This window comes from Aquarana catesbeiana, linkage group LG12, assembly GCF_042186555.1.
Source record: "Aquarana catesbeiana isolate 2022-GZ linkage group LG12, ASM4218655v1, whole genome shotgun sequence".
In the NCBI taxonomy this organism is placed as follows: domain Eukaryota; kingdom Metazoa; phylum Chordata; class Amphibia; order Anura; family Ranidae; genus Aquarana; species Aquarana catesbeiana.
This window is the reverse complement of record NC_133335.1, coordinates 70,312,437-70,331,583: the sequence shown is the minus strand read 5'-3', so window position 1 is coordinate 70,331,583 and position 19,147 is coordinate 70,312,437.

Genomic DNA, 19,147 nt, shown 5'->3' with positions numbered 1-19,147 from the left:
GGGGGGGGGGGCATTCCCTCCCACGGCTTGTAAAGGCAGTCTAGAGGCTAATTAGCCGCTAGGATTGCTTTTACATGAAAGCCGACCGCTGGCTGAAAAGAATGATACCAAGATGATACCTAAACCTGCAGGCATCATTCTGGTATAACCACTCAAAGTTGTGAATGGCGTACCTGAAGACAAAAAAATGGTTAACAATAAAGCACAGTAAACAATAAAGTATAAATAATTACATACCTGAAAAACAAACATGATAAAACATAATAACAATAACAATAACAATAACAATAAAACACTGCAGAATAGAATACAGTAAAAAAAGAGCAGAACAATAGAGAGAGAGAATAGAGAGAGAGAACAATAAAACGACAACTATTTTTTTTTATTTTATATATATATTTTTTTTTTTTACACTTTTTTTGTAACTAACTTTTATAACTGTAACCGGTTCCAGGTTCGGGTCTCTCAAAATGCGATGGCATCTTGGGAGACCCTGTGAAAGTGTGCCTAGTCTGTGCAATGCTGTACCCTACGCTAATACTCAACTAGTGTATGGTAGCGTTCAAAACATTCACCAATGCAAAGACCAGGATTGTCAGGACAGAAGGGACAATAATAGCGGGTGTCACGCCTATATCCGCGTTTGCTGCAGACACAACATCTTTTTGGGGGGGGTTCGTTGGGTAGGGGTACTCGGGAGCACATAAAAATGCCTCTCATGCAGCCGACTGCATTTCGTTGGGGGATGTGAATGGGGGAAGTACGGGCGCTGCAGAAGTGGTGGGTTCCCAATTAGGATTGGCGAATGCAGCAGGAAGGGCACTATGGGCACGACGGGCCTGTGTTTGTCTTTTTGGTGGCAGCGGGACACTACTTGTGCTTGTCACCTCACCAGCTTGAACTGCACTTATGGGACTCGCCACGTCACCAAGTGTTACTGCAGTGCTGGTTTGACTACGACCGGGGTGTACTAGGCCGCTGGTGCTTGCCAGTTCAATAAAAAGCTTCCAAAAAAACTGTTAGCGATCGCAGGGATCAGGCCTGACTCTGCGAACGCTGCAGTTATGCGTTTAGTGTTTTGTAAGTGACAGTGATCGATCGATACTGCACTTGGGTGGGCTGGACTGGGCCGGGCGGAGGGGCAAAACGCAGGTGCTAGCAGGTATCTGGGTTGATCCCGCTAACACTGCGTTTTTGGGAACCCTAAACTGCTGGGGACGCTAGTATAGATCTGATCTGATCGGATCAGATATTGATCCGTTCAGATACTATACCACTAAAGGAGGCGTATGCTGCGTGCGTGGGTGTTAGCGGTACTGGCGCTAACCTGACGCTGCCTGGGGCCGGTGCTTGCTAGTTCACCAAAATGCTACCAAAAAAACTGTTAGCGATCGCAGGGATCAGGCCTGACTCTGCGAACGCTGCAGTTATGCGTTTAGTGCCTTGTAAGTGTCAGTGATCGATCGATACTGCACTTGGGTGGGCTGGGCTGGGCCGGGCGGAGGGGCACAACGCAGGTGCTAGCAGGTATCTGGGCTGATCCCGCTAACACTGCGTTTTTGGGAACCCTAAACTGCTGGGGACGCTAGTATAGATCTGATCGGATCAGATATTGATCCGATCAGATACTATACCACTAAGGGAGCTGTACGGTGCGTGCGTGGGTGTTAGCGGTACTGGCGCTAACCTGACGCTGCCTGGTGCTTGCTTGCCAGTTCACCAAAATGCTACCAAAAAAACTGTTAGCGATCGCAGGGATCAGGCCTGACTCTGCGAACGCTGCAGTTATGCGTTTAGTGTTTTGTAAGTGACAGTGATCGATCGATACTGCACTTGGGTGGGCTGGGCGGAGGGGCAAAACGCAGGTGCTAGCGGGTATCTGGGCTGATCCCGCTAACACTGTGTTTTTGGGAACCCTAAACTGCTGGGGACGCTAGTATAGATCTGATCAGATCAGATATTGATCCGATCAGATACTATACCACTAAGGGAGGCGCATGCTGCGTGCGTGGGTGTTAGCGGTACTGGCGCTAATCTGACGCTGCCTGGGGCGACGCATATCACCGCCGGGCGATCGGGGGGCTAAACCTTTATTAGGTAATAAACGGCGGGTGCCCTGACACTATAAAAAATAAACGAACTAACCAGCGTCACCCGTAACGGTTATACGGTGATCAGTGGTGAAAGGGTTAACTAGGGGGCAATCAAGGGGTTAAAACATTTATTAGGTAGTATATGGGGGTCCCTGTCACTATAAAACGCTGACGGCGAACCTAAATATTTACCTCACTAACTAGCGTCACCAGCGACACTAATACAGCGATCAGAAAAATGATCGCTTAGCAACACTGGTGACAGGGGGTGATCAAGGGGTTAAAACTTTATTAGGGGGGGTTAGGGGGGTACCCTAGACCTAAAGGGGGCTACCACTCACTGTCCCAACACTGTAACTGTCACAAACTGACACTATGCAGTAATCAGAAAAAAAAAAAAAAAAAAAAAAAAAAAACCTGCTGGTGTCAGTTTGTGACAGGGGGGGGGGGTGATTGGGGGGGGATCGGGGGGCGATCGGGGGGGGGATCGGGGTGTTTTGTATGCCTGGCATGTTCTACTGTGTGTGTGTGTATGTTGTGCACTCACATTGATGTCTTCTCCCCTCGGCGCTGGAACGGAAAATACCGAGCCGAGGGGAGATGACATCATTTCCTTTGCTGCTGTTTAGCATACAGCAGCAAAGGAGTGTTCCCATTGGCCGGCGGCGATCGCGAGGGGGGGGCCACGAACGGATGGCCTCCCCCTCATCTCGGATCGCCGGGGAACAGAACGGGACCGCTTCGGGCACCGGGGGGGGGTCCGATCGGACCCCCCACCCGCGAGAGGCAAATCACGTACATGTACGTGATTTTGCCTGCCCGTGCCGCCTTGCCGACGTAAATCGGCGTTAGGCGGTCCTTAAGTGGTTAACCACTTGCCGAACGCCCTATAGCAGTGGCAGCTGTGCGCAAGATCACATGTACAACGGATATAAAAAGTCTACACACCCCTGTTAAAATGTCAGATTTCTGTGATGTAAATAAATGAGACAAAGATAAATCATCTGAAAACTTTTTCCACCTTTGATGTGACCTATAAACTGTACAACTCAGTTGAACAACAAACTGAAATCTTTTAGGTGGAGGGAAGTAAAAATAAAAAAAATAAAATATGGTTATATAGGTGTGCGCACCCTTAAAAACGAATACTTTGTTGAAACACCTTTTGATTTTATTACAGCACTTGGTCTTTTTTGGGTATGAGTCTATCAGCATGGCACATCTTCAGTGACAATATTTGCCCACTCTTCTTTGCAAAAACACTCTAAATCTGTCAGATTGCGAGGGCATCTCCTGTGCACAGCCCTCCAGATCATCCCACAGATTTTCAATCAGATTCAGGTCTGGGCTCTGGCTGGACCATTCCAAATCTTTAATCTTCTTCTGGTGAAGCCATTCCTTTGTTGATTTGGATGTATGATTTGGGTCGTTGTCATGCTGAAAGATGAAGTTCCTCTTCAGTTTCAGCTTTCTAGCAGAAGCCTGAAGGTTTTGTGCCAATATTGACTGGTATTTGGAACTGTTCATATTTCTCTCTACCTTGACTAAGGCCCCTATTCAAGCCAAAAAAAAACAGCCCCAAAGCATGATGCTGCCACCACCGTGCTTCACGGTTGGTATGGTGTTCTTTTGGTGATCTGCAGTGTTGTTTTTGCGCCAAACATATCTTTTGGAATTATGGCCAAAAAGTTTGACCTTGGTTTCGTCAGACCATAACACATTTTCCCACATGCTTTTGGGAGACTTCAGATGTGTTTTTGTAAAATTTAGCCGAGCTTGGATGTTTTTCTTCGTAAGAAAAGGCTTCTGTCTTGCCACCCTACCCCATAGCCCAGACATATGAAGAATAAGAGAGATTGTTGTCACATGTATCACACAGCCAGTACTTGCTGGATATTCCTGCAGCTCCTTTAATGTTGCTGTAGTCCTCTTGGCAGCCTCCCTGACCAGTTTTCTTCTTGTCTTTTCATCAATTTTGGAGGGGTGTCCAGTTCTTGGTAATGTCACTGTTATGCCATATTTTCTCCACTTGATGATGACTGTCTTCACTGTGTTCCATTGTATATCTTATGCCTTGGAAATTCTTTTGTACCCTCCTCCTGACTGATACCTTTTAACAATGAGATCTCTCTAATGCTTTGGAAGCTGTCTGCAGGCCATGGCTTTTGCTGTAGGATGCTACTTAGAAAATGTCAGGAAAGACCTACTAGAACAGCTGAACTTTATTTGGGGTTAATCAGAGGCACTTTAAAGCGGAGCTCCGCCAAATTTTTTTTTTTTTTAAAAGTCAGCAGCTACAAATACTGCAGCTGCTGACTTTTAAAACATGGACACTTACCTGTCCAGGGCGCCCGCAATGTCGGCACCCGAGGCCAAACTGTCTCTCAGTCCTCGGGTGCTGCCGCCTCCATATTCGGTAAGGGAATCAGGAAGTGAAGGCTTGCGGCTTCCCTTCCCGGTTCCCTACTGCGCATGCGCGAGTCGCGCAGCACAATACGGATGGTCCCTGCTGTCTCTGGGATCCGTGTGTTTCCCAGCAGACAGCGGGGGGGGGGGGAACAGGAAGTGGCGTAAATAACCGCAGATTCTGCGGCTATCTATGCTGGAAGTGGGTACCCCTCCCCCCTGAAAGGTGCCAACTGTGACACCGGAGGGGGGGAGGAATCCGATGAGTGGAAGTTCCACCTTTGGGTGGAACTCCACTTTAAATGATGGCAGGTATCTACTGACTCTTATTTAACATGAGATTCTGAACACAGCTACATCCCCAGTTGTAAGAGGGTGTGCACACTTATGCCACCACGTTATTTTTTTAATTTTTTTTACTTCCCCCCTAAAAGATTTCAGTTTGTTTTTCAATTGAGTTGTACAGTTTATAGGTCACATTAAAGGTGGAAAAAGTTCTGAAATGATTTATCTTTGTCTCATATTTTTATATGACAGAAACCTGACATTTTAACAGGGGTGTGTAGACTTTTTATATCCACTGTATGTACATGATTCTGCATTTCCGCCTGCAAGGGATGCGTGGGGAATCACAGCAGAAGCAGATCTGTGGGAGTCCACCAGCACCTGCCAATCGTCAGTAAATCACCCAGAACAGGGATCTGAATATGTAAACAGGACAGATCTCCATTCTGATGGGAGGGGGGGGAATCTATGTATCCATCACTTCCCTCTAGTAAAAGCACCTCACACAGTACACATAAACACTGTCTAGGTACACAGTTAACACTTTGTTCGACCTAGATGTTTAACCTCTTCCCAGACAGTGTCATTAGTACAGTGACAGTGCATATTTTTAGCACTGATTACTGTATTAGGTCGGGTTCACATATGTGCGGCCACGGTTTCTTGCCTGGGGTCCGGTGCATTCCTGATCATCCGTTCAGGTGCGAATCAGGTCTGAATTTTTACCTGAATTCGCACCTGAATCGGACCTAAAGATGAAACGGAATATGGACTGTGGTCGCATGATCCTCTGGCTTTAATACATTCAGAATCACTGACTCTGGACAACTATGCCAGTTGAGTTTCTGAATTTACATTCTGCATAATATTCATTCGCTGTTGTAACACCTGGGTGGGCTCATGGCGCAATGCTCTGCACCACGAGCCCACCCTATTTTGAAGCTTATTAGAGCCTATGGCTCTAATCAGGTGCTTAAAAAAAATACCCCCGCCGCTGTAATTCAGGTGCCTGGCATCCTGAAAGGGGCCAAACGCATGAATGGGGGTGGTCACGGCAGCCGTGGATAGATTCAAGCTATGCATGAATCTATCTATTATACATATAGGGGGTGGCGTTTATAGAGGGGGAGCGGCGCCGAGACACCCCTAATGGACGGGCCGCCACTGACCACTTGCCCTCTGGGGACTTATACTCCCTTCCTAACCAGACCGATTTTCAGCTTTCAGTGCTGTCACACTTTGAATGACAATTACTCAGTCATACAACACTGTACCCATATGAAATTTTTGTCCCCTTTTTCACACAAATAGAGCTTTCTTTTGGTGGTATTTAATCTCCACTGTTTTTTTTAGTTTTTGTGCTATAAATGAAAAAAGACCGAAAATTTAGTAAAAAATTGAAATTTTCTTTGTTTCTCTTATAAAATTTAGCAAATTAGCAATTCTTCTTCATAAATTTTGGCCAAAATTTATACTGCTACATATCTTTGGTAAAAATAACCAAAATCAGTTTATATTATTTGGTCTTTGTGAAAGTTATAGACTCTACAAGCTATGGTGCCAATCACTGAAAATTGATCATACCTGATGTACTGACGGCCTATCTCATTTCTTGAGACCCGAACAAGCCAGGAAAGTACAAATACCCCCCAAATAACCCCTTTTTGGAAAGTAGACATTCCAAGGTATTTAGTAAGAGACATGGTATGTTTTTTGAAGTTGTAATTTTTTACCACAATTGTTTGCAAAATGAAGATTTTGTTTCTTTTTTTTTTTCACAAACTTGTCATATTAACAGGTTATTTCTCTCACATGGCATATGCATACTTGCAACTACACCCCAAAACACATTCTGCTACTCTTCCTGAGTATGGCGATACCACGTGTGAGACTTTTACACAGCCTAGCCACATAGAGAGGTCCAACATGTTGGGACATAAATTACACAGCTAATTTCCTGACTAGCTACACTTTTATGAGGCACCGATAGCACTCATAAACACTGTAGTGGCACTGATGAGCACTGTGATGGCACAGATGTGGCACGGATGAGCACTGATGTGGCACAGGTAAGTACTGATGTGGCACGGATGAGTGCTGATGTGGCACCGATGAGCACTGATGTGGCATGGATGGGCACGGATGAGCACTGATGTGGCATGGATGGGCACGGATGAGCACTGATGCGGCATGGATGGGCACAGATGAGCACTGATGTGGCACGGATGAGCACTGATATGGCACGGATGAGCACTGATGTGACATGGATGAGGACTAATGTGGCATGGATGAGCACTGATGAGGCATGGATATGGCACGGATGAGCACTGATGTGACATAGATGAGGACTAATGTGGCATGGATGAGGCAAGGATGAGCACTGATGAGGCATGGATAAGCACTGGTTTGGCATGGATGTGGCAAGGATGAGCACTGATGTGGCACGGATGAGGCATGGATAATTACTGATGTGGCACGGATGAGCACTGATGTGGCATGGATGAGGCACAGATGAGCACTGATGTGGCATGGATGAGCACTGATGTGGCATGGATGAGCACTAATGTGGCATGGATGAGCACTGATGTGGCATGGATGAGGCACAAATGAACACTGATGTGACGCGGATGAGGACTAATGTGGCATGGATGAGCACTGATGAGGCATGGATATGGCACGGATGAGCCCTGATGTGACATGGATGAGGACTAATGTGGCATGGATGAGCACTGATGAGGCATGGATAAGCACTGATTCGGCATGGATGTGGCAAGGATGAGCACTGATGTGGCACGGATGAGGCATGGATAATTACTGATGTGGCACGTATGAGCACTGATGTGGCATGGATGAGGCACAGATGAGCACTGATGTGGCACGGATGAGCACTGATGTGGCATGGATGAGCACTAATGTGGCATGGATGAGCACTGATGTGGCATGGATGAGCATTGATGAGAACTAATGTGGCATGGATGTGGCATGGAAGAGCACTGATGTGGCATGGGTGTGGCACGAATGAGCACTGATGTGGCATGGATGAGCACTGATGTGGCATGGATGAGCACTGATGTGGCACAGATGAGCACTGATGTGGCATGGATGAGCATTGATGGGCACGGATGGGGATGGATGTGGCATGGATGAAGCAAGGAAGAGCACTAATGCGGCATGGATGAGCACAGGTGAGGCATAGATGGGTATGGATGTGGCATGGATGAGGCATGGATGGGTATGGATGAGAACGGATAAGGCATGGATGGGCACTGATGAGGCATGGATGTGGCACGGATGAGCACTGATGTGGCATGAATGGGCACAAATGAGGCACGGATGAGCACTGATGAGCACCGATGTGGCACAGATGAGCATTGATGTGGCATGAATGAGGCACAGATGAAGCAAGGATGAGCAATGATGTGGCGTGGATGAGCACTGATGTGGCATGGATGGGCATGCGGGAAGTTCGGGAGAACGTCAATGTACACCCTTCCAGAACTAGCCAACCGTGCTGTAGCCGTAATGCGGCTATAGTCCGGTCGGCAAGGCTCTTCAGTCCAGCTTTGTCTGGGTCTGTTTTCCCTGTCACTAGAGATCTCTGGCACATTCAGTCTGTCAGTGACAAACTGACCTCTTCTATCCTTAAACTTCCTGCTGTCTTACAAGAAGAACTTAACCACTTGTCTGGGCACTTAAACCCCCCTCCTGCCCAGACCGATTTTCAGCTTTCAGTGCTCTCACACTTTGAATGACAATTACTCAGTCGTGTAACACTGTACCCAAATTAATTTTTTGTCCTTTTTTTCATACAAATAGAACTTTCTTTTGGTGGTATTTGATCACCTCTGGGTTTTTTATTTTTTGCGCTATAAATGAAAAAAGACCGAAAGTTTTGAAAAAAAAACAAATTTTTCTTAGTTTCTGTTATAAATTTTGAAAATTAGTAATTTCCCTTCATAAATTTTGGCCACAATGTATAATGCTACATATCTTTGGTAAAAATAACCCAAAATAGTGGATATTATTTGGTCTTTGTTAAAGTTAGAGAGTCTACAAGCTATGGTGCAAATCATAAAAAATTGATCACACTTGATGTATTGGTGGCCTATCTCATTTCTTGTGACCTGAACAAGCCAGGAAAGTACAAATACCCCCCAAATGACCCCTTTTTTGAAAGTAGACATTCCAAGATATTTAGTAAGATGCATGGTGAGCTTTTTGATGTTGTCATTTTTTCCCACAATTCTTTGCAAAATGAAAATTTTTTTTCCCCCCAAAAATTGTCATTGTAATAGGTTATTTCTCTCACATGGCATGTATATACCACAAATAACACCCCAAAATACATTCTGCTACTCCTCCTGAGTATTATGATACAACATGTGTGGGACTTTTTCACAGCCTGGCCACATAGAGAGGCCCAACATGCAGGGAGCACCATCAGGTGTTCTAGGAGCATAAATTATACATCTAACTTGTTGACTAACTATTACACTTTTGAAGGCCCTGGAGCACCAGGGCAATGACACGTGACACTGACGTGGCACTGATGACAGATGGCACTGATACGTGGCACTGATAACACTGATGTGGCACTGATGCCAGATGGCACTGATACGTGGCACTGATGACACTGATGTGACACTGATGACAGATGGCACTAATACATGGCACTGATGACAGATGGCACTAATACATGGCACTGATGACAGATGGCACTAATACGTGGCACTGACAGATGGCACTAATACGTGGCACTGATGACACGTGACACTGATGACAGATGGCACTGATGACAGATGGCACTAATACGTGGCACTGATGACAGATGGCACTAATACGTGGCACTGATCACAGATGGCACTAATACGTGGCACTGATGACAAGTGACACTGATGACAGATGCACTGATACGTGACACTGATGACAGATGCCACTGATACTTGGCACTGATGACACGTGACACTGATAACAGATGGCACGTGACACTGACAGGTGGCATCGATGATAGATGGCACTAATATGTGGCACTCATGACAGATGGCACTAATATGTGCCACTGATGACAGATGGTACTTATACATGGCACTGGGGACAGATGACAGTGGGGACAGATGACAGTGGGGACAGATGGCACTGACGTCACCTTTTTTTCGTTTTTTGATTTTTTTTACTCACCGCTGCAGTGGTTAGCTCTCCCTCCTCACACGCTGTCTCTGTGTGAGGAGGGAGAGCCGGCGATGAGAGATGATCTCATATGTTTACATATGAGATCATCTCTCATTGGCACCGCCGATCGCGCTGAAAACGGCCGTTTACAGCGATCTGTGACTGGCTGTGTCCAAGGGACACAGCCAGCACAGAACTTCCCCAATGCAAGCCCGCAGGAGCGCGCATCGCGGAAGTAAACAGGAGGACGTCCAGGGATGGCCTCCCGTCAATTAGCGTCCGCGCTGCAGCCGTCTTTCGGCTATAGCACGGGTGCGAAGTGGTTAAAGTGGAACTTCACTCTCCCATTGATTATTTTTAATCTTCATGCTGCTAGAATTAGTAAATAGATAGGAAAGTATATCATATTTAATTGTTTTAAATTTTTTTTTTACATTTCATTAAGTTGCTTCCTGGTTTCTTGCCTAGGCAAATGATTTCATACATCCCAGGAGTCTTCAGGAGGGGAGGAGAGGAGGAGGGGGTTTTCTCAGCTAAGCACACGCTCCTGCATGCATGCTTGAGCTAAGGGCAGATGCATTCCAGGAAGTAAATGTTACATGATTCATCTGCCCTTAATCAAGATGGACACAGCCAGAAACACTAGGAAGGTGTTTTTCAAAGTGATTTCTCAAATAAATCATGGCGACATGAATGGATGGGAGAGTTTGCCCTGAATATTAAAAATGATTTAAGTAGTGTTTTTGGTTTGTGGTGCTCAGATGCAGTGAAGATCTACTTTAAGCATCCTATAGTAGGTGGTAGGCTGTATTATATTTCCCAACCTGAACGTGGAACTGTCTCATTTCTTCAGGCTGGCAGGAAACTATTGAGGACTGATTTGTCCTCTATTATAGGCTCCAGGCAGCCATCTTGGTGAGGAGGGTATCTCTTTTTGTCTGTGGGATTTGAGCAGCCATCTTGACACAGAAGTGCTTAATTGAGATATTGTGAACACTTGCTGTTTTCCTGGAACTGTCTCCCAGATGTCAGATAGATATCTAGAAGTTCATTTGGGGATCGAGGTGTAATCTAGTAGTATTATAGCCCTACAAGGAAAGTGCCCTTCAGACTTTCTGTGGTCTGTAAGCACATATTATATTACTATCTGAAAGTGCCTTGCTGATAAACATTACCCTCTTCTACATGAAGCAACGTCTGACCTGCAACATATGTAGTGCCATTACTGTAATCATTCAATTCCATATATGCCTTGATGGCTTGATACATATGCATTTGGCTAGATTCACACTAGTGCGGCCTGTGCATCCTGTGTTTGCTCGGGCATGGCAGCCTATTCATTTGAACCACACAAAAAAGGTGCATGCGCCTTTTTAAAAACGTGGCCGCAGTGACACTGCATGGTCTTTTTGACCATGTGGTTTCCCTGCATTTCCCGCAACTACGATTGCGCTGCAGGCTGAGATGCATGCGGGTGCCATTCTGAATGAATGACAGCCACGCGCGTCTTGCAAGAGCAGTGCAATTCAACTGTGGGTGGTTGCGGTTGTGGGAAACGATGCGTGGCCTACCTGGAGTCTGGGCCGAGGCTGCCATTCATCTCACTTCATGCACATGGGTCTGCTTCATGATGTGTGGCTGTTGGACCTTTTCCTTTGACATCGCGGAACCCATGGCCTGCACTAGTGTTAACCAAGCCTAAAACAAGAAACCTTTCAGATCATACAGGTCTGCAGACTATGTCCCATCAGCAGATGCTCTTAGGCTACTAATGAATAGCATAAACTATTTGGATAGTATTCGGCACCTTTTTCTGTTTAATTGGGCTGAGAAGTGTTAGACCTTCAGTTGTTTTTATTACTTTCTGCAATCAGTCACCTTGACAAGAAATACGGAGAAATTTCCCTCAAAAGGTCATGTGGGTACCTGTTGCGTACCACCACTGCATCTGTCTCAAGGGGAGGAAAAAATGCCACTGAGTCAGGGAACTGGAAGGCATGGTTGGGGGTTCTTTCAGGTATACCATATTGTAGTGGTGTCTCCAGTGTTATCTTAGGGCCTGCTTCGGGTAGGCTGTGACATTGGATTCTTTTGATCTAGGGCTCCTTTGGGCTTTTGGGGCTGATGCAGAGTGGAGGGCTAGGCATCCTTCCATGATGAGTGTCTGGTCCATGGATGATGCAGATGAAGCAAGGGTATAGTCTGGTAGTTCAACTGTATTTTGCAGCTCAGGGAGGGCCACAACAGTGCTTTCAGTGCTTTATACAGAATGTAGTGGAGGGGATCCATGCTGCAGAGTGGATGGCCTCTGATGGAGACACCTAAGTGGACTAACAGCCGAAGTGACTCTGGGATGGGCAGGGCTGAGCCAACTGTGGTGCAACTCAGGGCTCACAGCCTCTCTCCTATTCCACTTCATCTTTGCATCAGATTGCAGAAAGCAGCATACACTCCTAAGAGAGATAGCGGGCATATCACTTCAGTGAGTAATTATTGAGGTGCTGGCAAGCAATACTGTAGAATGAATGTCACAAAACACAGCCATTGGATTTTTCTGTGGATATTCCACATAAACATCTACTCCAGCCACAGCCTTTTACTCCATGGATCAAATGAACAGAATTAGGCCCCTGGCTCCATAATGCCACAGCTTTTTTCCACTGCATGCTTGTAGGGAGGCACCTTCATGTCATTTGTGATATTTGCTCAAGGGTTAATGTTTGTCTGTTCAGGGGTTAATGATGTGCTGTGTTGTGCCTTCCCTCCTGCATGTGTCACTTCTTTTCTGGAGGTGATATATGTTGGTGGAGATAGGGTCTTGTGGTCTCCTTTGGCCTGGGGGGAAGTTGGTAGCAGGACCACACCTCCGAGATTTAATCGTTTTATCAAGTTGGGGTAACCCCATAGTGGGACCTGAGTATGGGACAATGGATGGACTTAAACTACCTTGTGGGAGACACAAATCAGGTTATTAGTAAAGGTATAGAACACCACAGCAGGGCCCTAGCCCAGCCCTAGCACAGCTCTTAAAGACTGAAAAAATTGAGAACTGTCTCATATGCATGAACTTGCACTGTTTTGTGAACTATTCTGAAAAAATGTTAGAGTTGTATGAACAACTAAATTCCTCAGTAAAAAAAGTTACTGAGAATGAGAAGGCGCTTCTACAGTGAATGGGAATGGGGAATAAAGTATAAACCTTCATGTTAACCTTCTGGGTAGTGAAGATTAAGAAATAAATGGAATGAGGAGCAGCCAGTTCTGGAGAGGCAGAGGTGGCAGTGGTTAGTTACAGAGGTTCTGTTCGAGGGGTGAATTGGTGGCTGTGTGATTTAACCTTGTAAGTGGCAGGGTCCCTATATTAGGGCCACTGCGTACCAGAACCCTCCTAGGGACTGGGCCTGCACCACGGTATGGGAGGCCTCGTGAAGTATACAGCAGCTTCCCTCCATGCCCTCTGGTTGTAAAGTGCATTGTGTAACGCGTGTATAAAAACTGGTAAATGTAATCTGTGCTGAATGCGTTAGCTCTCAAAATGACTGTGGTCAATGCCGGGATAGGTTATCCTTTAGGTGTGGGGCCCGGTGAAGCTGTTTAGCTTCTGCCCATGGGGGGGGGGGGGGGGGCTAGCTCAAACATGAAAGCAGTATCATTAGGCTAACATTTGATTTAAAGTGTTATTAAACCCAGGACCCTGCATTCACTATATCTGGTCTCCCACAGCACACAGAACATGGAAATTATTTAAGTAAATATAAACAGCTAAATACCTTTTCTCATCAGCAGTATACAGCAGTCTTATTGACTTCTATCAGTGTCTGGTTAAAGCTTATAGGAGGAGTTTTCATTCTCCTCTGACTGTCCCATGAGGCTGCATGAATCCTGACCCTCTGTCTGGGCAGTGCTGATTGGCCCTGTTCCGATCACGTGCACCTTCCCGAGAAAAAAAAAATCTCTAGCCATAAACACCAAACTGAGCATGTGCAGAGTGCCCCTAAGGCTCTGTACTATCAGGAGATTAATTGGGGACAGTGAAAGGGGAGGATGAGAGAAGACAGCCTTTTTACACAATGCACAGGATTAACCACAGTAGTTATAACAAGCTTTACTGCATTCGCAGACTGATTTTATTGTTGTGGGTTTAGTAACACTTTAAAATTAATGACATACAGTTCCCCCATGCCCACACACTTCCTGTCTTATCTGATATTTGTCAAAAAAACAAGAAGTCTGGCACCTGTCAATTTGTCTGACACCTGTCAATTTGGCAGGAGGTGTAGACAAATCTCTCAAATGGGGACACAGGCGACAATGAAAAGTGCACCAGCTTCTTCCCCAGTCTATCCTAAACTGAAATGTTTGGTTGGGATCGGGCTTTAAGATTCCAATTTGGGTTGAGGGTAAGGTTGGGCTTCAGGATTCCAATTTGGGTTGAGGGTGGGGAAGTGGGGCAGTTGCTGAAGCTGACCATACACTTGTTCCTGACCTCAGTGGTTGTGGTGGACTATCTCAGGACTGATAAACAACAACATAATTGCTATATAAAAAAGATTATTTATTACATAAAAGATTAACATACAAAAATACATTCAAAAGCAAAATTGAAGAAAATTCAATAAACAGATACTCAGGGTTCCCACAAGAGGTATCTGTTAATGAAGTATGTCTCAATAAATGGCTTTTCCTCTACTAGTTTCGTGATGCATTTACCGCTTCTTCAGGAGGAATAATCGATAAGACAAATACTTGAATAAGGCACAAATCAAATAGATCACACTTAAGAATTTTATACAATAATAATTCAGCAAAAAATATATACAAAGAAAAAATGAGTTGCTCACCCAACGGGTCAGTGGCCATATGTGGAACCAGTCGGCCCAAAAGAGAGCTCCCCCTGCAACGGACAAGGGGGATGTGTGCAAGAAAGGTTCTGAACAAAAAGGAATAATGGTGATGAAACAGCATCTCATAAATAGTCCCTCGGCAATCAGTGAGGAAACAGGGGAAGGAAAGGGGCATGGAAACAGGGGAGTGAAGAAAGGAAAGGGGGGAAGGGAAGGAAAAAGGGGGGGGGGAAGGGGAAGGGGAAGAGAGAGGAGTGGGGAAAAGGAAAGGATAAGAGAGGGAGGAAAAAGAGGGGGAAAAGGGGAAGGAGCGGGATGGGAGAAAGGAGTAGAAAAAGGGGGGAAAGGGGGGAGGAAAGGGAAGGGGGGAGGAGGAACAGGGTTTGAGAAAAAAAGAGAAGAAGGGGGGAAAGGAAGAAAGAGGGGAGGGTAGGGAAGAAAAAAGGGGTGGAAAGTGGGGGGAATAAGGGGGGAGAAGAAAAGAAAAGAAAGGAGAACAAAAAAATCAGGAGAAAAAAGGGGGGGGGGGCAGGACAGGTGCACCTACACCCCTTCCTCCCCTTTTTCCTCCTCATTCCTCTCTCCCCTTCTCCCCTCCCTCTTTGCCCCCTTCTTATCCCTTTCTTTCCCCTTTCCCCTCCCCCCTTTCTTTCTTTCCCCCTTCTTCTCTTTTTTTCTCAAATCCTGTTCCTCCTCCCCCTTCCCTTTCCTTCCCCCTCCCCCCCTTTTTCTACTCCTTTCTCCCCTTTTTCTTTCTCCCCCCTCCCTTTTTTCTAACCCCCTTCCTTCCCTTCCCGTTTGTACCTACCCCCGATTGTTTCATCTTCGATTCTCCCGTCCCCCTTCTTCCCCTTTCCCCCTCTTTTTCCTCTCTCTTATCCTTTGCTTTTCCCCACTACTCTTTACACCCCCCCCTCCTTTTTCCTTCCCTTACCCCCTTTCCCTCCTATCTTGGTTTCATCTTCGATTCTCCCTTCCCGCTCCTTCCCCTTTTCGCCCTCTTTTTCCTCCCTCTCTTATCCTTTCCTTTTCCCTACTTCTCTCTCTTCCCCCACCCCTTTTTCCTTCCCTTCCCCCCTTTTCCCTCCCTTCCATCCCCTCTCTGTTCCTCCCTTTTCCTGCTTCACTCCCCTGTTTCCATGCCCCTTTCCTTCCCTTCCCCTGTTTCCTCACTGATTGCCGAGTGACCATTTATGAGATGTTGTTTCATAACCATTATTCCTTCTTATTCAGAACCTTTCTTGCACACATCCCCCTTGTCCGCCGCGGGGGGAGATCTCTTTTGGGCTGACTGGTTCCACATATGGCCACTGTCCTGTTGGATGAGCAACTCATTTTTTCTTTGTATATATTTTTTGCTGAATTATTATTGTATAAAATTCTAAAGTGTAATCTATTTGATTTGTGCCTTATTCAAGTATTTAAATAGGTTAAGAAGGTCTGCGCTTAGGACGTATATGAAGGTTGTAGCCTCCCCAAATACCCCCCGTAATAGGGCTCTAAATTATAAAATAAAGAGAATGAGAGGGGTGAGTGGTATTACCTGTGTGCCAAATAGTGATCTACCAGATCACTCTTTAGTGGCTAAGTAGTTAAAAAACACAGTGATATTGTGATAAAAAATTACAGCAAAACAGGTAACAGAAAAGTGGTAGTGTGATAATTATGATAGCTCGCCTACACCAGTAGGTAAATGCTAAAGCCCTCTGAGTGTGGGCATTAATCCTACACAGGAAAACTTATCACCAAAAATGTAATTAACCTTTATAAATTAGTGAATCCCATAATAATTTGTACAAATGATAATGAATTCTCTCCTTATATCAATGCATATAAAATCCAAACATAAGTTGCATGACAGTAGAGTGATCCTCTGCTTATAACAGTACATATAGTGTCCAAACCCTAAATTCAAAATGTATGTAGACCCATAAAACAAAAAACAAAAAACAGAAAAAATACAAAAAAATAGCACCAAAATTAAAAATCGCACCAAAATGCAATTTATCGCACCATATACAAAAAGCACATAGGTGCATTCATATAGTGTCCAAACCCTGAATTCAAGATGTATGTAAACCCAGTAAGCAAAAAAAACAAAAAAAATGCAAAAAGTCGCACCAAAAAAACAGAAAAAATGCAAAAAATCGCACTAAAATTAAAAAATCACACCAAAATGCAATTTATCGCACCGTATATAAAAAATGCATACGTGCATTCATCCCAGTGAAAGTGACTGTTCATGCTTAGATGAATTGTAGCAGGTGACTTTAGTGCTCACAGAATCTTGACAGGTGACTTCCGTGCTCCCCCTCAAGGGTCCCCACTCACCAGCTCCTTCTACCCCTACAGGGATAATACGCATGTAACTCCTTAAGGTAGGCAGGTAACCACTGGTGTCAGCCTCTGCAGTTCCTCAAACAGCCTTGGGATATCCGAGTTGTAGTAAGGCCCCTTTCACACTGGGGCGGTAGGGGGCGTCGGCGGTAAAACAGCGCTATTTTTAGCGCTGTTTTACTGCGGTATTCGGCCGCTAGCGGTGCGGTTTTAACCCCCCTGAAAAAGGGTTAAATCCACTCGTATAGCGCGGCTATAGCCGCGGTATTGCCACGGTATAGCCGCGCTGTCCCATTGATTTTAATGGGCAGGAGCGATTTAGGATTTGCTCATAATGTTCATGTTATTCATGCTCCTGTTACCCAGTGAAAGTTACTACAACCATATCACTGTACATGTTAGTACTCTACTTCTGTTACCAAATTGCCTGTATTCTATGAAAGATAAAGTGCTGTACTGATAAACTGTATGAATAAAAATGACAAGAAAAAAAGACATCACTGTCAAAAGAAGACACTTGGTACATTCAAAAGAAACGTGGAAATAACTGCGCATCAAAAAGATAATTAAAATGAATTGTAAGAAAACAAGCTGCAAAATCCTATATGTGACACAAACACACAACGTGAACAATAATAAACTTATGACTCGCGCTATTGACAAAACACAGTGAATATAAATATAAAGGTGATCAGACATCACCTTAAACAAACTTCAAATATGCATATGACCATATATCTTATGAAAAAAGGACGTATGCAAAAATTAATAAACTAGCAACAAAGGCTGCAATATATTGTGCAACAAAAGTTTAGAAAATTGTGAGTATTAGCCCTCAGGGCTGAGCAGCGTCATCGCGTCACCTCCCACTGTTGTTGCGAAGACCAGCAGGACGGGCTGTCTGTGAACATCCGGCCGGTGCCACAGACTGTTCTTCTCCAAAGAACGTTTATTCCTGAATTTACATGTGAGTGTATACTTTATTTTGTTTCAATAAAGCCTTATGATTTTACACTATCGGAGCCCTCCCCTTTTCTCTTTATGGTTACACCACTCTGCTGAGGGCCAGGTTTTTTCCATGGATCTATCCATCTGTACTACAGTCCCTGACGTCCCATTCCAGCTACTCATCTTGGCTTTATGGTGGTCCGGAGCAGCAGGACTTAACAGCTCACTCAGACCCTCTGTAACGGGGGGTCATGGGTTTCTGGTAAGCGGCCAGGTACTCTATTTATGGTGGTGGACCCAAGCACTTATGTTTCCATATAACTGGACCTTCACTGGATTTTTACACCATACTCGGGTGTTCATATATGGACTAATACTCACAATTTTCTAAACTTTTGTTGCACAATATATTGCAGCCTTTGTTGCTAGTTTATTAATTTTTGCACACGTCCTTTTTTCATAAGATATATGGTCATATGCATATTTGAAGTTTGTTTAAGGTGATGTCTGATCAGCTTTATATTTATATTCACTGTGTTTTTCAATAGCGCGAGTCATAAGTTTATTACTTGGTACATTCATCCATTACAAAAATATAATATTGGAAATTGCAGTTTGTAAAGTTCATTGTTCCACCTTCATAAAGTAAAATATAAAGAAAGTTTGGGGCGATATCTGTAGTTAGTACAATATCAGATAAGGAGAGTTGGGAGAGGAAGAAGTACATGGAAGTATGGAGAGTTTTGTTGTAGGATACCAATGTGATTAACAGGAGGTTTCCAGCTACAGTCAAATTATAAACTATAAGGAAAATAATGACAAATATGACAAATATGTTATCTTTAATGATGGTTTGGTTGATTTTATACTTTGCCTTAAAATAAAATACTGAAAATAGAAGAAAAAAAAAGAAAGCCTGGGGTGCCAGAGGATCCCCTATTGAGAGGTCAGGTTGTGCGCCTTTGCAGCAGGGTGTTGTAACTAAAGGAAGAGAACCAGGAGATACACAGGGAGCCAAGAGAGCTGGGCGAGACAGTCTGATTGCCAATCAAAAGCCGAAGGCCA